Source organism: Dasypus novemcinctus, chromosome 9, assembly GCF_030445035.2.
Source record: "Dasypus novemcinctus isolate mDasNov1 chromosome 9, mDasNov1.1.hap2, whole genome shotgun sequence".
In the NCBI taxonomy this organism is placed as follows: Eukaryota; Metazoa; Chordata; class Mammalia; order Cingulata; family Dasypodidae; genus Dasypus; species Dasypus novemcinctus.
In genome coordinates this window covers 93003518-93030043 of record NC_080681.1, presented here as the reverse complement: position 1 = coordinate 93030043, position 26526 = coordinate 93003518, and positions in this window count along the sequence as shown.

The window sequence follows — 26526 nt, the reverse complement described above, 5'->3', positions numbered from 1 at the left end:
TTGGTACTTATTTTTGGCTCTTAAGAGCTCTTTCATTTAAAAAAAAAAAGTTATTGATACTTATTTATAAAGCGTACAATTCCCCCAAGGTGTACAGTCAATGGTATTTGCTATAATCACATAGTTGTGCACTTATCACTTTAATCATTATTAGAGCATTTTCATTATTTCAATAATAATAATAATAATAAAGGCAAAGAAACAAACAAGAAAATTCCTTACTTCTCAATCTGCCTATGCTTGCCCCAATATACATAGCTGCTGTTTCCCGCTATTCTATCCAAAGTGTATAATCAGTGGCTTTTAATATAATCACAATGTAGTGCATTCATCATTTTAAAAATTCTAGAACAATTTCATTACTCCAAAAAGAAAGCCTCCAAACCCCTTAGCATTCCTTCCTCAGACCTACATAACAAATAATCTTTCATCTTTATGAACTGATTTATATTTACATTTTATATAAATGGAATCATACAATATGTAGTACTGTGTATCTGGTCTTCTTCACTTAGTATAATTTTTTTTGTCTGATATTAACATTGCGTAGTATTAACTTACATTTGTTCAGCTTCAAGAAAAAAATTGTTTTATATATGCAGTTCTACCCATATTCATCTTTCACATAATATATTTGTATTTCACTTAATATATTTAATTCATAATAGGTAAGCCCTTCTTTTTATTGTGGGCCCCACTTGCTCTGATCCTTCCCTAGTTAATGGGAAGGAAAAGTGAGAGGGTGTGAGGTCAGGAGCTGCCTGGCTGGGATCCCACACTCAGTTTGCAGTTAGTGGCCCAGATCTTTTAGCAGCCTGTGTCAGTCTTTCCTCTGGGAGGCCTTCCCGACCCAGGCCAGGGCTGGAATTGAGATGGGGTGAAAGACCAGTCCACATCCAGGTAGCCGAGCTTGGAGATATGGAGGGGGATAAAGGAAGGGGGGGAGGGGCTGTCAGATAAAAGTTCCAGATGACCCTCCTCATCTAAATGAGGCCTGGCTGGCCCCCCCATTCCTTTTTCCACCCCTGTGCCTTGGCTCCTGCTGTTTCCTCCACCTAGAACGCTCTCCCCAAACACTGGGCTTGAATCACAATGACTTTGGTACGCGACCTTCTCACCCACTGGGCTGTGAAGTCCTCAAGGGCAGGGAGGGGCAGAGCCTCCCGCATCTCTGCATGCCCAGAGCACAGTACATTGTAAGGATTGGTGGATGAATGGAATGAACTTGAGGAATTTCAGAACTGGTCAGGACCAAATTTCTTATTTTCCAATAGGAAAATGGAAGTGCCAAAGGGGATGACATTTGCTCAAGGACAGGGCCTGTCCCTTAGCCACAGTCTGTCCCTCCATTCGTTTCTTGTGGGCCTGCTCAGTGCTCAGCGTGGGCTAGGTCCTTGGCCAGGAAGCACTGAGGCGTGACTGAAGGAACACGGGACCAGGGGTCGAAAGATGGTGGTTTAGGTCCACTCATCGCCACTCTTTTGCTGGGACCTTGGACCTACTGTGGCTCCTCTCTGGGCCTCCGTTCTTCCACCTGTGAAACAGACATGTCCTGCTTACCACCGGAGGCTGGTGTGAGGAGGAAGTGAAGATGCTGGGCCAATGTTCTTGACAAACGTATAGGTGGCCATGAGCCCCAGCAGGGAGGGGGCTTCTCGGGAAAAGGCAGCTGAGTCAGGTCTGGAGTCAGGAGGCCTGGGACCCAGTCCCATCTCCCCTACCACCACTGTGCGACCTTGGACATCACCTCCCCTCTGAGCCCCAGTTTCCCCTCTATCTACTGTCACATCCCTAGAGAGGACCTCCCTGCGCCCTGTATCCAGCGTGGCCTTCCCCGGTCTACATCGCATCCCCCCATCCATTTCTTCCATAGCCCTGGTCCCAAGTAGCAGTGATCCTGTTTGTTTTAACCTTTTACAATCATCGTCTTCCCCCTCAGAATGTAAGCTCCATGAGGGACTTTTTGTCTGTTATGTTTCCTGCTGTCTCCATGGGCTCTAACGTAGTACTAGCACACAGTGGGTATTCAAGAAATATTTGTTGAATGAATGGACTGATCAATAAATGAAAGCAACGGAGTCAGCAATTCCAACTTCCCAAGGGCATTTGGAGATGAAAGGAGACAAGACTTGTAATGTGCCCAGCCCAGTCCACAGTTCGGTCAGGGAGGAGTGAGCTGCTGTTCCCATCCTGAAGACAGACTTTGCAGCTGCCTCCTGGGAAGCTGGGAAGAGGCTGTGGGCAGGAGAGCTCAGCAGCTCTCACGGTGGCGGCGTCCACTTCCTGGCTTGAGCTGGGCCCTCTAATTGCTCCCGTCTCCTTGGCAGCCTCTGCAGCCGTCTGATGAGTTTGCACCCAGCTGGGCCCTGCAGGCAGACAAAGGCCCTCTGTCGCTGGGATCTGCCTCCTGCCCACCTGCCGCTTACCCTGACACGCCCAGGTCCCTGCTGCCAAACTCCGCTCCTGCCAGGAAGGAGCCGGGGCACAGAGTGAAGAGGAAAACATATTTGCCCTGGTGGGTAGAGTTCTGGGTCCAAGGCCCAGCTCTGCCCCCAAAACTAGGTGATGTAGGAGGCCATGGAATGTCATGACCAAGAGTGCGGCCCCTGGAACCAGCCTGCCTGGGTTCGAATCCTGCCTCTACCACCCACTAGCTGTGTGACCTTGGACAAGTCACATACATGTTAATACTCAATTTCCTCATTTGTGATGCAGGCGTAGGTTACGTGAAATGGGTGCAGCGTATTTGGCACAGCTCCTGGCACACATGAAGATCTGCTATAACTTATTGGGGATCCCCTTTTGATCCAGGGTCCTCAGTCTGTTCATCTGTGAAAACAGGCCTTCTCGACCTTAGCCCCGCTGACATTTGGGGCTGGATAGCTCTCGGCTGTGGGGGCTGCCCTGTGCATTGCAGGATGTTTAGCAGCGCCCCTGGCCTCCATCTCCCCAATTTCAAAGTTTCCTGTCATATTCTGAAACTCCCTGATTTGCTTCAGGAACCCCACACCCACCCCCATCGTCTGAGTCTGAGAAACACCCACCTATGAGTGCCCTCCCCCCATCCAGCCTGAAGGCCCCAAATGCCTGCAGCTGCGGGTGGAGGGTATGAGGGCGGGATGACCGTGGTGACCTCCTCGTGGAGAGCTGCAGAAGCTGCATCAGCCCTGAGCATGCTGGGAACTCCTTGCGACGTTCCCGACGGCATTTCCCTGAAGTCTCCGTGTTCCTGTGCACACACAGGGCCGGCAGCCCACTATTCTTGCACCTGCTCTGCTCAGCGCCACTGGCTGTGCCCACCTCCCTAATCATCACATCCCACCACTCCCTGCTCCCGAAGCACGCTGAGCCTCCTGCAGCCGCCAGCCCCTGTGCCTTTGCTCATGCTGGCCCTCTGTCCCTAGTGCAATGGCTCATCGTCTGCCTCCTTCCAGGCCCAGCTCACGGACGACCTCCTTCCGAGGTTCTCCCCGGTGGCTCCCATCAGAACGGCTCTGCCCTGCCCCAGGTCCAGAGCCAACCCTGAGCTCAGCGCCCTGCTGGAACTCATGTCTGCCCAGCACGGCCGCGAGTTTATTTATGAGGCTGTCTGCCGGCCCCTGTCCCAGGAGGCCGTGGCAGGGCCTGTCTGATTCATGGCCCAGCGTGGGGTCTGGCCAGCATCAGGAAGCCTGCGCTCAGCAGCACTGACGTGAGCTGGCTCTGGAAGGAGGCATCGTGAGGTCTGGTTGGCACCGGGGCCCAGGGGTTCGGGGAGGCAGGCCTTTGCCAGCGCCAGCTGCTGGAGAACGCTTCTCACTCTCCCTCCGTCCCGAGCTCGCTCGGCCCTGCCTCCTTCTGTCCCCTCAGTCACTGACTCTTTCACTCGGCAACTTCTCTCACTACTTCGTGCATCTGGCTGCTCCTCCATGCACCCGTTCACTAGTGGGATGGGGGGAGCTTACTCATTCATTCACTCCTTTATTCATTCATTCATTTCTTCATTCACTGCTTTCTTCATCCAACAAGTATTTCCTAAGCTGTGGTAGTAGATCTAGTCCTGGCTTCTGCAGGAGCCCTGAACACCCAGGGATACCCTGGGTCCCCACCCAGCTCTGAAGCGCTTCTATTCAGGAGTGGGGGGCGAGGCACAGAAATATAAACAAATGACTGAAGTACAGAGTGTGAGGAATATGCAGCACGACTGCAGAGCGATCTGGGCAGGCTGCACAGAGGGCGTGGTGTTTCAGCAGGGCCTTGGAGATTAAGAAATTGCAGGCAAGGGCTGGAGAGGCTTGGCGCTCCGGCTGGGAAGAGGGAGGAGGAAAGATGAGAAATCTTGGGAAGGGACAGGTCCCACAGGGCCTGGGGGACTGCTCGGCTGGGTGAGTGGGGAGGGAGAGGGTAGGGCAAGAGTTCTGCTCACTCCAATCATTCATCCAAAAGTACTGATTCTGCAGATATCTACCCAGGCCTGTTATGTGCCAGGAAGTGTCTTAGGGGCTGGGACTATGGGAACCAGACAAAGCCCTGCCCTCACAGAGCTGATGTTCAGGTGTGGGGGCACAGACACCAAAAGCAAATAAAATACGTAATGCTGGACGGACGGTGAGATGTGCTTTCAAGAGCCACTGAGCAGGGGCCTTCTTAGGCCCCCTGGGGAGGCAGCACTCATGAGTGGCGCTGGTGTCTGAGGCGAGCGGCTCCCTGCAGCTCCAACTCAGCCTCCCTCCATCCAGGGGGAAGGCCACCTGCTTGTCGAGGGTGGGGCCGGGTGGCGTCCTCATCTCTGAACTTGGTCCCCAGGACCTTTGACGCCCCTGGGGGCCAGGAAGCAGCACAGGGGTCAGAAGGGGACCTGTGGACGTTGGGGAAGTGGCTCCATCCAGGCAGATTCCAGGGTTGGATGATGAGGTTCAGGGGTCTGCAGGGTCCAGGCATTCATGGAGGGTTGGGGTCTTCTGGTGGGGTCCCAGCCCTGCAGTGTGGGGGGAGCAAGGGAGAAAAAGAGCGAAAGAGGCAGCCCCAGGCCTCGCCTTCAGACCTCTCCCCACTCCCAAGCGTGTCAGCAGGGGGAGTGCTGAGGTCTGCTGGACCAGCTCTTCTGAGAGTTGAAGTTACTGAAGGAGCCCCATGCGAGGCCCCCTGGGGTCCATGCTGAAGTTTTCCTTGATCCTCGAGCCAGAGTCTTTGGGGAGGGACAGAGACTAGGAAACAGGCCCAGGAACTGTGTCCAGGGAGGGGAGAGAGGTCTGGAAGAGTTCAGCCCTGGGATTTCTCCTGGGGAGGGGAAGAGGCCCCTTCCACCCACCCTGGCTCTCCTGGGTCCACCCACCTTAGGACCCCTGAGTCCACCACCCACCTTAGGGCTCCTGAGACCGTCCAGCCTGGGGCTCCTGAGCCCACCCACCCTGGGGCTCCTGAGTCCACCCACCTTAGGACTCCTGGGTCCACCCACCCTGCGGCTCCTGGGTCCACCCATCCTGGAAATCCTGATTCTATCCACCCTGGGGCTTCTGACTCCACCCACCCTGTGGCTCCTGGGTCCACCCATCCTGGAACTCCTGATTCCACCCACCCTGTGGCTCCTGGGTCCACCCATCCTGGGGCTCCTGGGTCCACCCACCCTGTGGCTCCTGGGTCCACCCATCCTGGGGCTCCTGGGTCTATCCACCCTGGGGTTCCTGGGTCTGCCCACCCTGGGAGAATGTCAAAGACAGGTTTGCTCAACTTGAACGCTGCATCAGGGCTGGGCTGAGAGGAGGTGGAGCCTGAAGCCAGCCTCTTAGGAAATGACAAGGACTCTGGGGTCTTGGCTGTGGTCTCTACCAAGACTGGGCTCCCCTTAGCTTCCCTAGTCCTTTCGTCAGCACGTCAGGGCATATGGCCCAGAGTCTGGAGACCCCTTCAGAGATGCCAAGGACCCTCAACTCTGTCCAAGGAGGGTGTCGAGCACCTCATGGGGCAGCACCACCTCCAGCTGGAGGAATGTGAGCAGAAGCAGGCATCTCTGTGGGGGACATTCAGTCTTCAGGCAGGCATGGGCACCTTCTGCCCCGAGATCTGGGATGGGAGGGGCAGGCCCAGCCTTAGACCACAGAGCAGCAGCCCCTCTCCTGACCCCAGAAGACACCAAAGTCCTGCAAACCACCATCTGGCAAAACTCTGGCTGAGGTTATGGCAGAAAAATTCACTCTTTGGGTCAGCTAGAATCAGACCAATGTAAGTTGTTGAAACTATGAATTTAAATTTTAAAGAAATACTCTTCTTGAGTCATTGCTTTGCCCAATAGATAAAAATCTTGCATAATGGGCGGCTGAGCCAAACAGACACCTAGGAAACTCTAGATGTCTTGGATTACTTCTTAATCCCCAGGATTTAAAAATTACAACTGTACATGCACTTACTAGAAATTCAAATATTACAGAAATACACAACTTAATTCTCCCCTCTCAAATTCTTATTCCGAGGTGATTGCTGTTAATAATTTAAAAGTTCTTCTCCCAGATTTTTGTATGAATGATAATGTAACAGGAATAATTTATTTGAAATCTAGTAATGGGCACATCCTTATATGAGATTTTCTTCCAGTTCACCCAGAGGCATCCTTTTGTCCCAGGGAAGATTAAAATGGAGAGATCATTAATATAAGTAGTAATAAAGAACACTGCTTCATTAGATTTTGACCTCCAGAATAGGATCCCAATACCCATAGCAAGACAATAATCTTGAAGTTGGCTTTGTTGAGTGATATACAGGCTAGGATATTTTGGGCTGCAAGTAACTGTAAATCCAAAGGTCGCTGAAGTCCCAGTCAGACCTTAGGGAATTCACTCTTTTTTTTTTTTTTTAAAGTTCCAGGGACTTTGAATGTGAGAAGCTGTTGTTCAACCACCGAGCCACATCAGCTCCCCTGAGTTGTTTTTTTGTTTGTTTGTTTTGCTTCTTTGTTTTTTTCTAGGGGGCACCGGTAACCGAACCTGGGATCTCCTATGTGGGAAGGAGGCACTCAACTGCTTGAGCCACGTCCACTCCCCAGGGAATTCACTCTTGAGCGTCCTGGTCAGCCCAGGTCCCTGCTATCAATTCTTGCTCAAATTGGAAAAGAGCTTGGGTTCCACTAGATGCAGAAGTGGCAGCAGCTGGGACAGAGGCTGAGGCTCAGAGACCAACAGGATGAGACACCCCAGTAAGAGGATAACATGCGGCCTGGGGAACCCTTCCCGATGCTGTGAGGACACCCAGCCTCCAGCTCCTAGACACCCTGTCTTGGGAGACCCCTTGAAAGGGGGAAATAGCTCTGACAGTGAGCTGAAATTTACATTGGCTGACTCTTACTCAAAAGAGATTTTTCACCGCTAAAAGGGATGAATTTACCTTTAATCGATAAGTTTGCTTTTCTCCCTTCTCCCTCACATCTGAGTGTATAAATAATAAACCTGCTGCAAACTATAGGACTGTTAGCTTTTGGGTTTTTTTTGATGTGCTTTGTTAACCTGAAAATTGCTTTTATTGCTTCACATATTATAGACATATTTCTATGATAGTTCATTTTAGCGCTCCCTTACTTTTTAAAAAATTCACTCACTAAAATTTATTCTACCAGGTATCTACTGAGGGATATTTGGGTTGCTTGTTGAATTTAATTGAATTAACAAGTGAATCAATTAAACATTGTACAATAATGCCCATTCATGCTGGGGCAGCAAAAGTGCAATCTTTTCTTTCCTTTCTTTTTAAATCTATATGGCTCTGGTTCCAAATTTCGGCAAGTGAAAAAGTAATTAAAAGATTCTGGAATTGTTGGACGATAAAATGAACTGCATCCCTCCCCAGCTTCCAGAACACTCTGGAAAGTGAGGTGGAGGGCAGCTTGCCAAGACATGGCCCTTCCAGTGTGAGTAACACTCTGAACTTTCGAACAAGAAATGCTGGCAGCATTCTCTCTGTTTTGCAACAGCCAATTGTCACTTGTCAAAGAAGGGCGGCAGGAGAGGGATCTTTGCCTGGATCCTGATAAGCTTCCAGTTGCAATGCGCCTTTGTAAAGAAACTTCCTGCATATTTCTGTGCATCCCTGAGATGTGAAAGTGCAGAAAGGGCTGGCTGTGTCTTCACCTTGTGTCTTAATCAGAACCCTCAGCAAGTGATGGAAACCTTGATCAGACACAAGCAGAGCAGGAAATGTGCTGGCTTGTGTAAACAGGAAGTCCAGAGAGGTTCATTCGTGGATGTGTGCGAGTGTTCAGCTGATGCTACTAAGGCACGCTCTCTGTCTCAGAGATGCCTGCCTGTCTGTGTTTTTTTTTTTCTGGGCAGATTTTCTCTGTGTCATTTAAGATGACCGGCAGCTCACAATCCCAGAGAAAGAGCAAGAGTTTCCAGAGAACTCTAACAACGCTCCCAGGAAAGAGTTCTCTAGGCCCCGCTTGGGGCCTGTGTTTACCCTTCAGCCAGTTGCCGTTTCTGGGAAATGGACCCCCTGACTGGCCAGGGCTGGTTCAAGAGAGCCCCTGCCCTGGCACAGGGGAGGCTGCTCCACGTGAGCCACCTGGACACAGCGGGATTAGTGGGGGAGACACGGCTTGCCAAAGGCAGGTATTCTGGACCGACAGAGAGTGTCTACTTTGCCCGGCCCCAGTCAGGGTTTCACCTCTGTCTGTGGAGAAGATGCTTGCTATTTGGATGCAGAGTTGCATGTGGCTGAACCCCAAACCGGTAATGAGGCAGAGCAGCTGGTCCTGCTCAGCCGTCTTGGGTCCCAGCCTCGTTGCCATCCCCCAGGCCCAAACAATGGTGGTGGGCCTTTGCCCGGTCAAGCCCCTGGGCCCGGCCTTCCCTAGACTGTGCAAATGTAACTATAACCTGTGAGAAGACCCCAGGGGAGAAACACAGGCTGAAGTCAGGGGCAGGAGGTTAAATACTTGTGCCTTCTCAGCATCTGAGGACTCCCTCTACCTGAGGTCAAAGCCCGTTGTCCAGGCTGCTCCCCGGGGACCAATCCCTGACTCCCGCGCTCGGCTGGGCCTTGTGGGGGAGAGCAGCAGCTGCTGCCCTGGCAACGGCAGCCCCTTGGTCCTTGCTCTCTGGCCCAGCCTGGCTTGGCGCCTCTCTGCTAGGAGTGCTATCTGGGCCTCCTGCTGCAGAAAACACTCTTGGATTTGGGGGTGCTGCCTACGCTGGGGGATTGAGGACAGTCAGGGGAGCTGAGTTGGAGAGAGGCAGAGGACAGGGTGGGGGACCTGGATGCCCTAAAAGGGCATGGTTCTAAGGACATAGCCCAGCTTGGGCTTCTGAGAAGATAGGCAGCCTTCGAGCAATGAAAGGAGGGCACTGGGCTATTCGAGGGCCAAGGAATACCTCTACTTGCCCATCTGACCCTCATGGCAGGGTCTCGGCTTGTGTCCACCTCAAGGTCGTGCCCTTCTGGCTCCCTGGTAGCTCACCAGGCTGGATCATGTGGTGCCAACCTCCCAGCCTTTGTCCGTGCTGTTCCCCCTGTGAGAATGACCGCTGCTGCCTGGTCAGCCCAGACTCCTCTTCAAATTCAAGCTCCATTTGAGTAGCCATTTCACTAAAGTGAAGATGGAACGGTCAGCCGCGTGTGAAGTGCTGGGACAGTGTGCTCCTTCCACAGCCAGCGTCCACAGCTGAGCCTGGCGGCTATCTCTGGAGCCTGGGTACCCCTGAGTAGCTCTTAACAGCGATGAAGGTTGTTGCAGTATAAATGTCCCACATCCCTGGCTCCTTGGGTGGGATAGCTCTGAGGTGTGTGGTTTACATGGTTTCCCAGAGTCTCTCTGTGGGATGAAGCTCCCAAGGTGCTAACTTGCTGGATAACTCATTCTCTCTGCCCTGCGCACCCTCTTTGTCTCACTTCCTCACTCCGTTGTGGGCATTTCCTAGGATCACCTGCCATATACTAAACTGCTTGCTCTAGAATCCTTGTCTCAGGGCTTATCTAGGGGAAACCAAAACTAAGACAGTTGCTTAATTACATTAGTCACCAGGGAAACGCAAATTAAAAGCACAAGGTGATATCATTTTGCAACCACTATAATAGCTAAAATGGAAAAGGTTGACTATCCCAAGTGCTGCTGAGGATGTGAAGCATTTGGAACTTCATATACCGTGATGGAAGTATAAATCAATTAAACCACTTTGGCAAACTGTTTCAGTATCTAATAAAGCTGAAGGCATGTATACCCTATCGTGTAGCAGCTTTACTCTGAAGCATACACTCAACAGAAATACATAGGTATGTTCACCAAAAGCCACATGGGAGAATGGTCAAAGCAGTGCTGGTCACAATTTCCCAAAACTGGAGACAGTCAAGCTCCATCCACCATAGAACAGATAAACAAATTATGGTGTATTCATGCAACAGTCTATCATACAGTCACGAAAAACGACAAACTTCTGTTATATGCAACAATATGGATGAATCTCAAAAATATAATGTTGCACAAAAGCAGCCAGACACAAAAATTGAGTACTATAAGATTCAATTTCCATAAAGTTCAAATGCATATTATTCATGCAGAAAAGTCTACAAAATCATTAATGCACAGCTTGTTGAATTTTTACAAACTGCAAATACCCATGTAGACTGCATCCAGATCAAGAAACAAAACACAACTACTACCCCAGAATATAAATCTCTGCTCCCCCAAGGGAAAGTACCATCCTCACTTATAAAACACAGATTAATTTTGCCTCTATTAAATGGAATATTATGGTATGTACTCTTTACTTTGTATATTTTGTGAGATGATTCGTATTTTTTGTGCAGTTGTAATTCAATTTATATATTTCTTCTACTATTCCCTGGACTTTCCAGTTTGGAGTAATTATAAATAGTGCTGCTGTAAAAGTTCTAGTATATGTCTTTTGGTGAACATAGCTAGGTATTTCTTTGGGATATTTAGATGGAAGCGGAATTGCTGGTCCATTGTGTGTTTTGATTTGATTTTCTACCTTCTATATGTCTTCTACTACTTGCCCCTTCTGCTGTCCTGATCCCCTTTTAGGGCAACCAAGAAGGCCTCTGATTCCCACCCCTGCCTGGTTCCCTTATCAGGAAAGTCTCTGGACACATGGAGCACAAAACCAAACAGAATTGCATTCCCTCCATATCCAGGGAGAATACATATGAAAATGTGCAAAGATTTCTTACAAAGATGCTCCAAAAGTGATTATAAAGACTGTATTGATTACAGAGAAAGATCAGAAACAACCTAAGTGTCCAAAAATAGGGGATAAGTTAAAGAAGAGATGGTATAGTCATATCCTGGAATACTAAGCAGCCATTTAAAATGATGTGATTGAAAAGTCCTTTGTGACATGTTGAATGAAAAAAATAAGGTGTAAAACAATGTAAAACAGTATGATCCAATAATTACCAAAAAAGCAACCATATGTATATCTATACATAATAAAAACAAAACGAAAGGAAATATACCATCCTATTAGTAGTGGTTGTATCTGGGGATTGGGAACATGTACAATTTCTTCATGTTTTAAAATTTTTTTTTCTTAAATTTCTATGGAGAGCATGTATTATTTTATAAGAAAAGAGTACAAGAATATTTTAAATTTTCCAATATCTTTCCATCACACTTCTTCCCCTGGCTTATGAGGCCATGGACAGTGCTAACTTTTCTCCCACCCTCACAGTGTTCTCGCTCATGTACCACATGCTTACCTTACATGATCAGGGCACTTCTGCCTCAGGCCCTTTGCACTAGCTGCTCCCTCCTACTCTTCCCACCCCACCCCACCACTTTTGCATGGCTGGGGCCTTCTAATCCTTCAGAGTGCATACCTCCTCAGGGAGGCCTTTCTGACCACCCACTCTAAATTTCACTGCCCCCAGGTCCTGTCATGAATCCTATTTTGATTCTCTTGTTCACTTGCTCATTTATTTGCTACTTGCTTATTATCTGTCTCTCCCCTCTAGAATGTGAATTCCCTGAGAGCCAGCCTCACCAGGATCCCCCCAGTGCCTAGCTCAAGCCTAATAGATATGTGCTGAGTGAATGGAGGTCTGGGAGGAGTTGGAAGGAAGGGAAAAGTGAAAGAGGGAGGGAAGGAGAGAAGGAAGGAGGGAGGGAGGGAGAGAAGAGGCCTGGGGCACAGAAAGCCCTGGAGTGAAGTCTGCAGACCTGGCTTTCCCTCCTGAGCCTCAGTTTCCCCGATCACTGGTGCACACCTGGTTGCCCCAGGTGCCATGAGGCTCCAAGAGCTTTTCAAGGGAAAATGATCAGGTCAGGTCCCTTTAAACTCCTGGCTCAGCTCCCTGTCTGCATTCTTGGCAGAGACCAAAGGTCTCCGAGAGCCAGGCTGATACCCGGGCCCAGCCCAGCAGCAGGCCCAGCCCCAGTTGCCTGTGGGCAGGCGCAGGAATCAGGGCAGTAGGGGAGCAGCCGGTGAACCTTGGGTCAGGGCTGGGCCAAGGAGGGGAAAGGCTGGAATGAACAGGGTACCACCCAGCCAGGTGGTGGGCGGGACTGGGGGGGTCCAGGTGCTCTGGGTGGGGTCCAGACAGAGAGGGTTTGACAATCTCTTCTGCAGAAGGGAGGGAGGCAAGGTGTGGTTGTGACCCCTGAGATAAGCCACCCCCCTCGAGCTGGCTGTGCTCATACCAACACTGCCCCTGCCCTGCGTGCACCTGCAGCTTCCGGCCCGGCCCAATGCCGGGTGCAGCCCTGCTCCTCGGGATCGCCTGGCCCTCTCCTGAGCTGCATCGGACCCTGACATTCTCATGGCCTCTCGGAGACAGGTTCCCTCGGCTCCTCAGGCACCACCTGCTGCCCCTCTGTCTTGGGTTGGGGCTCCCAGAAACAGACCTGAACTGGGATTCGAGGACCAAGAGTTTTTTTTGCCAAGTGATCCCTGGAAGCGCTGCGAGGTACCTCTCTGGAGTGTGAGCCTGGGAAGGGAGCCAACGCAGGCGAGTTAATGAGCAGCCGGGGGCATGGTGGACAGGGAAGGTCAGCCCCGCTGAGGACCTCCAGGAGATGGTGTGCAACCCCACCCAGGGCTGGAGGAAGCGGCGGCACTCATCCACCTGCCCGCTCTGCCTCCGCAGAGGCACCTCCACTTTCCACAGCTGCCTGCAGGCCTCCTTGCTAAGGAGCTGGTCACATCCTTCCAAGGCCCAGTTTCTGTATTGATAAAATGGGAATAACAATAATGCTTACCTCCGAGGTGTGTGGCCAGGATCAAAGGCGATAAGAGCTGGAATGGCCTGGGCCGGTGCCTGGTACCTGGGTGGCGCTGATAAACGGTGCTTCCCCTCCTTCCTGGGCAAGGATCAGGCTGACTCACCCGCTCCAGGGGCGCCCAACAACCTGCTGTTTGTAGCAAACATTGCTGCGCACGGAGCCCTCCCCCTTCCTTTTCATCTTCAATTTTAAAAAATCAAATAATGACATATCTAAGTTGCACCAGGCCCAGGTCAGGCTCTGGGGCCCCAGGAATGCCTTGGCCCTGCCCTTGGCCCCTGGACCTTATGGTCTAGTTGGGAAGATGACTATGTGGCCAGACAGCGACGGGAGGGGGGGGGTAGAAGTTTCTGGGTCAGGCGCAGGGCCAGAAGGCACTGCAGTGAGCTTACTCTCAGAGTGGGGCAGAGAGCCTGGGGGATGGAGAGAAATTGTTCTGGAGGCAGGAGGGAAGTGAGCAGAGAGAGGTGGGCAGATGGTAAGACTTGCACTTTGAACTTCCTCGCAGCAGCAGCTCCAGGTAGGTAGGCTGACCCCAGGTTACAGAGGAGGACACGGAGGCCGAAGCTGGTCCAGCCGCTGTCGCCAGGGCTCGGCCGGATACCCTCGCTGCTCTGCCCCACCCAGCCACTGCGGCTCCTGGGCCCTGCTCTCCCGGGAGCAGAAGGGCTCAAGGGTGAGCAGACACGGAAACGGAGGCAGGGGTCCCCTGCTCCAGCTCCTCTCTCCTTTTCCTTCCTGACCTCATACACTCTTCATCCAGTGCCACTCTCCCAGATCTGGAAAAGTTCCCAGAGCTTGAGGGTGGGGAATCTTCTGCTTCTCAAGCTTTTCTTCAAATTCCGTAGAAATCGTGCATCTATAATTTATCATATTTGTTTTAAAAATACATAAGGGGGTCAGATGCAGCTCAAGTGATTGAGCACCTGCTTCCCATATACAATGTCCTGGGTTGGATCCCCAGCACCTCCTAAAAACAAACAGAAAAACCAACTCTCATTGGGGAGCAGATGTCTACTTTCCATGTATGAGGTCCTGGGTTCAATTCCCGGTGCCTCCTAAAAAAAATTCTTAAGGCTTCTAATGACTTACTTGTTAAAATACTTCTCTGCAACTCTACATGCCAATAAAACAAGACACCTGGGGTTTATACCCTGACATTATCCCTCTGTTTTCACTGTACATAGGGGAGAAAGGGCCAGGCCAGGTGGGGGTGGGGCCCTGGAGATGTCATGGCTCCCAGGCCCCGAAGCGGCTCCCTGTGCAAATGCCCGTCTGCGTGTTCACATCTGCAGTCACAGTATTTCCATATGCTGCTATGCCCACATGCAAACTCAAGCATCTCTAGACCCACGTGTGTGAGCGCATAGCCCCCTGTGCACACACACCATCTACCCTTTCACACACTTCATACATGTGCTCTTAAACCTACTCAGACACTCACCCCCCTGTGTGTATGCTCATGTCACTCATTTGTATTTGTATTTGTACACCTGCAACACATATCCCACAGGTGCACATGCGTTCCCCTGCATGCACACATACGTGGACACGTGCACACACTTACATGGCCATAACTCACAAGATACACACTTCAGGGACACCCATGTCACACACATGCACATGGGCTGACATACACAGGAACACAGCGTGAATCCCCACCCCCTGAGGCACAGACCCGCAAGTGAGTGGTCATGCCACAGTGCCCCCAGTTGCACATCTAGGAACACATTTTGCTCATAGGCCTGCATTTCTGTGCACGTGTGCTCATGCTTAAATGACTCATGCGTACACACGCGCAAACTCCTGCTAGCCAGTTGGGATTCCAGTGTGCCAAGCTCAGCAGGCTGCATCGGAGCAGTGCGGAGGGAGCCTCAGAGGAACCACCTCCAGACTGCTGGCCCTGAGGGGGTGCTACCTTCCTCTGCCTTCCCTGCCCCTCCCTTATGCTCCCACCCTGGGAATGAAGCATCATCGTGTCCTGTGCGGAAGCTCTGGAGGGCTCCGATTCTGCATCAACTCCCTGAGAAGGGTGTCCCCCAGCCTAGCAGTGATGTGCCAGCCTGGGTCTACATGGCAAGGCCAAGGCAGAGGCAGGATCAGAACCCAATCTTCTGCCAAAGGCCAGGTAGGGCCGTAGGATGAGAGGGAACCAGGCTCCCCCAGGCTCCCCTCTGATTATAACGCCTCCAGAGCCAGGTATCTAAAGGGACCCCTTTCACATGCCTTTCAGTGAAGACGCTGTCTCCAGAAGTCCCTCCCAAAGGCACACTTATTATAGGACAGTGGGTTCAGCTGAGGAAGAAGGCTGGCCAACCCCTTTTCTGTCCCCAAGCTCGCTGGGGGGCCAAATCACAGGGGTAGGACCAAGAGACCAAGGACTAATGCCAGGCATAGGTGGACAGAATCCTAGATACCAGGACTGGAAGGCCCTGGAGGGACACTCTAGATCAGTGGGGACTTGGCTGGGTGTCCCCCCACCCCATGGAGCTCTCCAGTCCTCCGCCTCTTCAACGAGGCAGCAAGTTTCTCTCTTTTACATGTCTGATTCCATTCAAAGAAATCATTTTCTCATCAGCAGCAAACAACTAGAGACCATTAAAACCCAGTACTGGAAGGCTAGTGAGGAAAAGGGCATGCTCGCCTGATGGAGGCAGAAGTGCAAACGGGAACCACCTTTTGGTAGTGATTCCACTTCTAACAATCTGCCCTGTAGAGATATGTAGACCTGTGGACAGAGGTGGATAAGCAAGGTATGGCCGCAGAATTGCTTTTAAAGACACTAAATGCAGACCAGCCAAATGGCATCAGTAGATGAGTGATTAAACAAAGGCCCATCCATGCCGTGGACCAGGAGGGAGCTGCTAAAAATACAACTGAGGTGGATCCAGATTACTGGTCTGGAAAAGTGCCGATGGTGTGAGGAAAACAGGTCACAGAATAGTGCGACTCTGCTTCCATTTAGGGATATAAATCACCTCTAAAAAGGTAGATGTAAAACATGTACCCGAATCCATAGAAAAAGGCTACATACCACTCCTTTTGGAATGGCTCCCTTGGATTGGGGAGGAGCAGGAAGGAGCTTTTTTTTATTATTATTATAGATACTTCTCTATTCTTTCCATGTTTCTAAGCGTCAAGCTTTTATTCATATATTGTATTGCCTTTGTAATTTAAAAAATAAAGTGCTAAGATTTTGACTCCCATTGTCTAATAGTTGGAAGCCCAGAAGAGGCAGACCTACCTCAAAACGCACGCCAAGCAGTGCCGGCCCAGACTGGAACTTGGCTTTGAGCCCACCTAAGGGTCTTCCCCTGTTGTCCAGGGGCAGGGCTTTGGGACCCCAGAAAGGAGCCCTGGCTTCCTAGGTGGGCTGCGGACCATGGAGGCTCAGCAGATGGGGCGGGGCCGTGCCCTTGCTTCTGGGAGCATCTCTTGTTTGCGCTGAGATGGCGATTCTGCAGCTCTGGGTGTCCTGGCACTCCTGCCCTAGCTCAAGCTCAAGCCCTCTGGCTGTGCCACCTTCAGAAATGCTGCTGAGAAGTAATATCCTTGGCTAAGAGCCGACAGAGTGCCACTGCTGGTGCATTTTGCTTGGTGTGCTGACTGGTGCTGTTTTCCTTTGGGGGGGCTCTGTGGCGCCATGGTTATGGCCATCCTCTCTGGAGCTTCTGGGGCAGAGCCCAGCACTGCTGCTCACTAGCTGAGTGACCTTGGATGGTGGCTTAACCTCTCTGGACCTCAGTCTCTTTATCTATATGATGAGGCTAATAGCATCTCTTCAGAGGGTCATTGAGAGTTCAGCTAAGGTACTCAGCCCAGAAGTGGAAACAACCCAACTGTTCGCCAACTGATGAAAGAGTAAACAAAATGTGGTATACTCATACAATATTCCATTGTATTATTCAGTTATGAATAATATGAAAAGGAATGAAGTACTGACATGCTACAACATGGATGAACCCTGATGACATCATGCTGTGTGAAAGAAACCAGACAAAAAAGCCCACATGTTGTATGTAATTCCATGTATGTGAAATGTCCAGAAAAGAAAATGTCATGAGAAAGAAAGACTGGGGCTGGGGGCTGGGGAGTGATTGCTTAATATGTACAAGGTCTGTTTTTGGGGTGATGAAAGTGTTCTGGAATTAGGTAGTGGATACACTAAAATTTGTGAATATACTAAAAACCACCGAATTGTACACTTTAAAAAAGTAGCAAAAAAAGAGAGAATGAAGAGTGAATATAAAAATATAATATAAAAATGTTTGTGGACCATGCAGTGTTCTTTTATTGGTGGGATATTGAATAAACTTAAAAATACACCTCTGCAATTAGTGAAGATTGATTGTCACTGGGGGTCCCGAGGGGAGGAGGAGAGAGGTAAAGAATAGATGGAAGCAGGGCAACTGGGGGGCAATGGAAGTGCTCCACAAGATCATGTAACAATGGATATAGGACATGTTAACATACACCAAAAATGTATACAAGTCTATAAGCTAAAATGTAAACCATAATGTAAAATATCAAGAAACTAAAAATTTAGAAAATTGTGCAGTCTAAAATATAAACCATGATGTAAACCAAAATGGAATGTTTGAAAGCTATGTTTCAAAATCTGTACATTAGCTGCAGCAAATGTTACATGAACATGTAAAAAGATCATTGCTGGGGAAGGGGGAAAGGGTTTGATATTGAATATATGGGAGTCCCCTATACCGTATATGTGAATTACTGTGATCTAAAACTTTTTTGAAGACAAAGTGAAAAATTAGAAAAAAATTTTTAAAGGAATGGATGTAGACACTGAGGATGAAATGAAAGAAAGTGCCTTGACATGTACTTACAGGTCAACCCCTATTACACTGATGAAAGGCAAAACATTAAACACAAATCTTTATAATATTGCTCATTTTTATTAATATATCAATTTATTTTTATTTTATCTTAGTATTTCTAAATTAGTATGTATGCTTCTAATCTTTAAACCCATCACTATATTTCATTTTCCTATTAATTGAATTTGGCAATATATTAGGATTCATTGTTGAAGAAGTTTTGGACCACAGAGAGGTTCAACTATGGCAGGGAAGGAACACTAGTGTGGGGTGTTATTGATGGGGGGGGGCACATGGTTGGGAGGGAGTTCTCCAGGGCATGTATATAGGGGACATAAAAATGTTTGGATAACAGCTACAAATGTCAACTGAGGGAGTGCTGAGTTCCTAGCCAGGGGAGCTCTATCACATCCCCCAATGGAAAAGCAACAATCCCCCAAGTGCAACAGCAAAGACAGACAAAAGAAGGATTTTCCAACAATGAGCCATTGATACTGATGGACATGCTTATGAATCTGTGTGCTTAAAATATGAACTAGGCCTAGAGCTGTAGGGTGCCTAAGAGTTACCTCCTGAGAGCCTCCATGTTCCTTAAATGTGGCCACTCTGTAAGCCAAACTCAGCATGTAAATGCATTATATTTCCCCCAGCATGGGACATGACTCCTGGGGGTGAGCCTCCCTGGTGCCAAGGGATTACTACCAAGCACCAGCTGGTGATGTAAATAGAAAAAGACCTTGAATAAAAGGGTCAACACAGACCAGCAGAATATCTCAGCCCACATGTAGGATCATGTGTTAAAAATTGCTTTTTGACCTTGAATAAAAGGGGCAAATGGCAAAGACAAATGAATTTATATGGCTAAGAGTCTTCAAAAAAGAGTCAGGAGGTCATCAGAGGGGTTACACTTATACACACCTCAGGAGGACCCCAGAAACAGCCAAAGTGGATACAACCCCAGGTACTGGTTCTTCTGAGGGTTACTGAGGCCCACAGGGATATGGTCATGGCAGATAGCTCTGGAGCTCAGTACAATATCAGTGGGCCCTACTTTGGAATTTGTGTCCCTGAGTGTGATGGAGTTGGACTCAGATGTGACCTTTCTACTCATGCCTCTTCTGTCACTTTTAATGAGCCTTTGGTTGATGCTAGCATTGGTGTATACTCAGAAGACTTGAATGTCTGGACTGTCCATGTGCCAGCTGGGCCCTGAGCCTCAGCAGAGTTGCGACTCCTATTCTCTGGTTCGTTGGACTTATGCAGGTCAACTAACAGGGAGGTGAAGATGGTCAATCACCATACCAGGGAACTGAGAGTGCCTACAACTGCAAACAGGAGAATTGCATCCATCATCCATGTGGAATCTAAGACCCCTCTTGATATAGAGGTGAAGTAGCCATCACCATCCCAGGGCCCACAGACTAGAGGAATAAAATATGGATTAGTGTGGACTTACTGATATTCCACTATAAACCTTTTGTGACTACTAATAGAAGAAATTGTATCATTGACGGGGACAAAGCGACCACAGTAGTTGCTGACGGCAGGGAGAGGGAAGAAGAGATGTGATGAGGGGGCATTTTTGGGACCTGGGAGTTGTCCTAAATGATATTGCAGGGTCAGATGCTGGACATTATATATCCGCCATAACCCACTGAATGTAATAGGGGGAGTGTGAACTACAGAGTAAACTATTATCCACGTGGTGCAGCAATCTTCCAAAATATGTTCACCGAGTGCAAAGAGTGTGCCATAATGATGGGGGAATTTGTTAGTGTGGAAGGAGTGGGGTAGGGGGTTGGGGGGTTTATGGGAACCTCTTATATTTTTTATAATGTAACCTTTTTTGTGATGTATGTATCTTCAAAAAATACAATTTACAAAAATGATGGGGGTGGGCGGGTGGGGTGTGCTTTACATGGGAACCTCTTTTTTATTTATTTTTATTTATTTATTTTCTCATTTTTAAATTTTTTAAAAATTAAAGTTAATAGATCACAAGGAATGTTACATTAAAAAACATAAAAAAGTAAAAAACATAAGATGTTCCCATATAACCCACTCCCCACTCTCCATCACCTCATTTTTGTAAACTGTATTTTTTTGAAGATATATACATTACAAAAAAAATGTTACATTAAAAAGTACAGGGAAGTGAATTTGGCCCAATCGATAGGGCATCCACCTACCACATGGGAGGTCTATGGTTCAAACCCTGGGCCTCCTTGACCCGTGTGGAACTGGCCCATGCACAGTGCTGATGTGCGCAAGGAGTGCCCTGCCACACAGGGGTATCCCCCACATTGGGGAGCCCCTCGCGCAAGGAGTGCGCCCCATAAGGAGAGCCGCCCAGCGTGAAAGAAAGTGCAGCCTGCCCAAGAATGGCACCACAGACATGGAGAGCTGACACAACAAGATGATGCAAGAAAAAGAAACACAGATTTCCGGTGCCGCTGATAAGGATAGAAGCAGTCACAGAAGAACACACAGTGAATGGACACAGAGAGCAAACAACTGGGGGTGGGGGGGAATGGGAGAGAAATAAAAAAAAAATACAAGAGGTTTCCATATAACCCCCACCCTCCCACCCCATTCTTCCCACACCAACAACCTCCCTCATCACCGTGGCACACTCATCGCACTCGGTGAACACACTTTGGAGCACTGCTGCACTACACAGATACTAGTTTACCCTGTAGTTTGCACTGTCCCCCAGTACATTCAGTGGGTTATGGCAGGATATATAAAATCCAGCATCTGACCCTGCAATATCATTAAGGACAACTCAAAATCCCTAACATGCCCCACATCACATCTCTTCTACCCTCTCCCTGCCCTCAGCAACTACTGCGGACACTTTCTCCCCCTCGATGCTAAAATTTCTTCTATTACTCATCACAATAGTTTTATAGTAGAATATCAGTAAGTCCACTCTAGTCCATATTTTATTCCTCCATTCTGTGGACCTTGGGATGGTGCTGTCCTCTCCACCTCTAGATCAAGAGGGGGCTTAGATTCCACATGGATGATGGATGCAATTCCTCTGCTTACAGTTGTAGGCACTCTTGGTTACCTGGTGTGGTGGTTGACCATCTTCACCTCCCTGTTAGCTGACCTGGGTAAGACCAATGAACCAGAGCATAGGAGTCACCACTCTGCTGAGGCTCAGGGCACAGCTGGTACATGGGCAGTCCAGAGATTCAAGTCTCCTGAGTATGGACCATCCTTAGCACCAACCACAGGCTCAGTAAAAGTGACAGAAGAGGCATGTGTAGAAAAGTCACTTCTGAGTCCAGCTCCATCACACTCAGGAGCACAAATTCCAAAGTAGGGCCCTCTGACATGGCACAGAGCTCCAAATCCATCTGCCATGACTATATACCCTGTGTATCTCTGTAACCTTCAGGAGAACCAGTACCTAGGATTGTATCTACTTTGGCTTTTTTCTGGGGTCCTGCTGAGGTGTGCATAAGCGCAATCACTTGATGACCTCCTGACTCTTTTTGGAAGACTCTTAGCCATATCAACTCCTTTGTCTTTGCCATTTGCCCCTTTTATTCAAGGTCAAAGAGCAGTTTTTAACACTTGATCCAACATGTAGGCTGAGATATTCGGCTAGTCTGAGTTGACCCTTTCATTCGAGGTCTCTTTCTAGTTGCTTCTCCAGTTAGTGATTGGTAGTAATCCCTCGGCACCAGGGAAGCTCATCCCCAGGAGTCATGACCCACATTTGGGGGGAAGGTAATGCATTTACATACTGAGTTTGGCTTACAGAGTGGCCACATTTGAGGAACATGGAGGCTCTCAGGAGGTAACACTCAGGCACCCTACAGCTCTAGGCCTAGTTCATATTTCAGGCACACAGGCTCCTAAGCATAGTCATCAGTATCAAGGGCTCATTATTAGTCCATACTTCCTTGTTGATCTTTGCAGTTGCACTTGGGGGATTATTGTTGTTCCATTGGGGAATGTGACAGAGCTCCCCTGGGTGGGAACTCATCACTCCCTCAGTTGACATTTGTAACTGTAACTACTATAAAAATACCCAACATGTATCCTAACATTTTTGTGTCTCCTCTATACATGCCCTGGTGAACTCCCTCCCAACCATGTGCCTCCCCCATCAATAACATCCCACACCAGTATTCCTCCCCTGCCATAGTTGAACCTCTCTGTGGTCCAAAACTTCTTCAGCAATGAATCTTAATATATTGCCAAATTCAATTAATAGGAAATTGAAATACAGTGATGGGTTTATAGCTTAGAAATAGAATACATAGTTATTTAGAAATACTAAAATAAAGTAAAAATAAATTGGTGTATTAATAAAATGAAAAATATTATAAAGCTTTGTTTCTAGCATTTTGCCTTTCATCACTGTAATAGGTGTTGCCCTGTATGTACAGTGTCAAGGCACTTTCATTTCTTCCTCAGTGTCTACATCCTTTCTTTTTTTTTTCTTCTAATTTTTCACTTTGTCTTCAAAAAAGTTTTAGATCACAGTAATTCACATACACAATATAAGGGACTCCCAGACATCCAACATTAAACCTTTCCCCCTTTCCCCAGCAATGATCTCTTTACATGTTCATGTTATAGTTGCTACAGCTGATGTACAAATTTTGAAACATAGTTATCAAACATTGTTCCATTTTGGTTTACATTATTGTTTATATTTTAGACTGTACAAATTTCAAAATTTTAGTTTCCTTATGTTTTACATTGCAGTTTGCATTTTAGTTTATGGACTTTTATACACTTTAGATGTAAGTTGACATGTCCATCATTGCATGATCTTGTGGAGCAATTCCATTGCCCCCCAGTTGCCCTGCTTCCATCTATGATATACCTCTTTCCCCTCCTCTCAGGGCACACCGTGACACTCAATCGTCACTATTTGAGGAAACAGATTTCCAGAAACTGCAACAATCCTGAGGGCTTGACATACTAGACTGCCCTAACTAATTGGGAGTCAGCGATCCTCTAGAGAGAAACAACTTCCTCTCTTTGGGAACATCAAGTCTCCCCAGGATGTGGGTACACATTTATACTCATTGTATTGGTCTCCACCCAATGATATAACACACTATGACAAAATGAGCACTCACATACTCCCTAGAAGCTTGCACCTGTACCAGAGGGTCCCCCCCTCCAAGCAACTTAAACGCATGATCCTTCCCTATTATATTTTCTAAAGGTTTTTCTTAACAGTATAATTTCAACCATATACCTGACATTCTCCCATATTCAATGGTTCCCCCAACCCTCCCCCCAATTCCTTAATGTAACATTCTATGTGATCTACTAACTTTAATAAACATTAAAAAAAATATACCTCTGGGGGGAAGCTGGTGGCCGCCATTTTGACTCCATCCCTGGCATGAGGGGAAGTGGGGCGGACTGAAAATCATAGAGCTTGTAAGGACCAGCTTCTTGCTCTCCTGGGAAGAGGCAGCTGGGCACCGCTGGAGGTTCTCCGGGACCAGGCTTTTTCAGGATTTTTTCAGGGCAGGAAGTGTCTGGACATCGATTTGGTGGGAAGGTAATGGAAAGGACTGGTCTATAAGATATAATTTGGGACTTTTCAGGAGGGGGAGGCAAGATGGCGTCTGAGTGAACTTCCCGGTTACTAGCTCCTGGGGGGAATCGGCTGGGAGGCGTCGGAGACTCTTTGGGACCGGCTGTTTCGGGATTTTTCCTGGTCCGGAGGTGTCTGGACATCGATTTGGAGGGAAGGTAACAGAGAGGATCCATCTGTGAAATATACACGGAGATCCCAGCTACGTGTGGAGGACTCCCTCCTTGGGTAGGCGGAGCCGAGGCAGCTAGCACCGCGTGGAGCCCCGGCGGGCTGCGGCCAGGATAGCCTAGCTGGGCCGAGGTGGGCAGCGGGCGGGGGATACGAGCCACGCCGCGGCGGGCAGCAGGCGGGAGAGCCGAGCCGAACAGCGTTGCGCCGCGGCGGGCGGCGGGCGGGGGAACCGAGCCCAGCCAAGCCCAGTCGAACCCAGCTGAGCCGCGGCGGGCCGGGAAGCCGAGCCCAGCCGAGCCCAGCCGAGCCCAGCCGTGCCGCGGCGGGGGGCGGGTGGGAGAGCCGAGCCGCGCTGTGCCGTGGTGGGCGGCGGGTGGGAGAGCCGAGCCGCGCTGAGCCGCCCGGGCAGCGGGCGAGGGAGCCGAGCCCAGCCGAGCCTAGCCGCGCCGCGGCGGGTGGCGGGCGGGAGAGCCGAGCCACGCTGTTCCGCGGCGGGCGGTGGGCGAAGGAGCCAAGCCCAGCCGAGCCTAGCCACGCTGGGGCGGCGGGCGGTGGGCGGGGAAGCCGAGTCCGGCCGAGCCTGGCTGAGCCGCGGCGGGCGGGGGGGCCGAGCCCAGCTGAGCTCGGCGGAGCCCAGCCGCGCAGCGCCGGGTGGCGGGCGGGGGACCGGAGCCCAGCTGAGCCCAGCCGAGCCTGGCGGCGGGGTTTCTGTTCTTTGGGGTTTTTTTTTTAATTTTTTTTTCTATTTTTTTTTATTTTTTGTTGTTGTTGTTGTTCTTTTTTTTTTTTTTCAATCCTCTCTTTCTTGTCCCCAATATTCTTCTTATACTATTTTACCTTAACAATACAATAGGTCCTACAGGAAATACCTCACATTTGCTGGGTTTCCTCACCCTCCACTGCCTCATTTCTCTGTGAATAGATTTAGCCTATCCACACTATCCCCTTTCCCCTACAACTTGATATCCTCCACCACCTGCTATCTCTCCTATATTCCATCTCCCTTTCTTTGATCCATAAAGTGTCTAACTCTTAATTTCTAATACCTTTGTTTAGTTTTCCATCTGGTATTCGTCCCTGAAACTATTACCTTTCTTTTCTCTTTCCCTCTCTCACGAAAACAATAGCCTCTTAGTACGTACCACATTCCTCCCATATTCAGTCGTCTACCTCATTATAGGTACTTTCCTACTACTATAACTCTACACAATTTACATGATCTAACCTCCATCCTCCCAGAACTCATATTGTTGCTTTGTAAACATATATCACCAATACTACTTCACACTTTTTCCTTCCTTACACAATTGACTTTCCCCAGCACTAATACTTTCCTTTAAAGTGAGCTTAACTAGCAATAAGAAATTGGAATAAGAAGAACAAAGTGACAAAGAGAAGATATAACACTTACGCAAAAACAACAGCTAATTAATCTCCAAGACTAGACAAAGAAGCTAAGGAACTGATTAAACCCGTCAAGAAAAAATGTTGACAAGACAGCAACAAAAATCTACAAACCAAACCAGTAATTAGGAAAACATGGCTGAATCCAATCAACAAACTGAAAATCAGGAAGGGGGGCAGGACTTCGCACAAGCAATGAAAGATCTCAGAACATTTATCACCAACAAATTTGATGAAGTAATGAAAGAGGTTAACAGCGTGAAGACAACACTTGGAGGGGAAATTGCAGACATGCGCAAAAAAATAACAGATATGATGGAAATGAACACCACAATTCAAGAAATCAAAAATACACTTGCAGCAAATATCAGCAGACTAGAAGAGGCAGAGCAGAGAATTAGTGATGTGGAAGACAGTGCATTGGAAATCAAACAGATAGTAGAAGTGGTCAATAAAAAGATAGAAAAAATCCAGATAGGACTTAGGGACCTGAATGATAACGCAAAACGCTCAAACATACGTATTATAGGCATTCCAGAAGGAGAAGAGAAGGGAAAGGGGTCAGAAGGAGTGTTGCAGGAAATAATGAATGAAAACTTCTCAAATCTACTGAAAGAGACAGATGTACATATCCAAGAAGCATAGCACACTCCACTGGTCATAAACCCCAACAGGCCCACTCCAAGACATATACTTGTCAAATTATCCAATGCTCAAGACAAAGAAAAAATTCTAAAAGCAGCAAGAGAAAAGAAAACCATCACATACAAGGGAAACTCCATAAGATTAAGTGCTGATTTCTCATCTGAAACGATGGAGGCAAGAAGGCAGTGGTATGATATAGTCAAGGTACTAAAGGAAAAAAATTTCCAACCAAGAATACTCTATCCAGCTAAACTAGCATTCAAAAATGATGGAGAGTTCAAAATATTCACAGATAAACAGAAACTGAAAGAGTATATCAACAAGAAACCTCCCCTTCAAGAAATTCTTAAGGGAATTCTGCAGGAAGAAAGGAAAAAACAGGACAGTCAGAGATGGAAGAGAGTGTAAAAGCAACAAGAAAGACAAAAATAGAAGGGGAAAATAAAATAATACAAACAAAATATAACAAACACAAATCCAACCAAAATATGGCTACCATAAATAACTCTCTAAACGTAATAACACTGAATGTCAATGGATTAAACTCACCTATCAAAAGATTCAGACTGGGACACTGGATAAGGAAATACGACCCATCTATATGCTGCCTACAAGAGACACATCTTAGACCCAGAGACTCATGGAGGTTGAAAGTGAATGGCTGGAAAACAATCATACAAGCA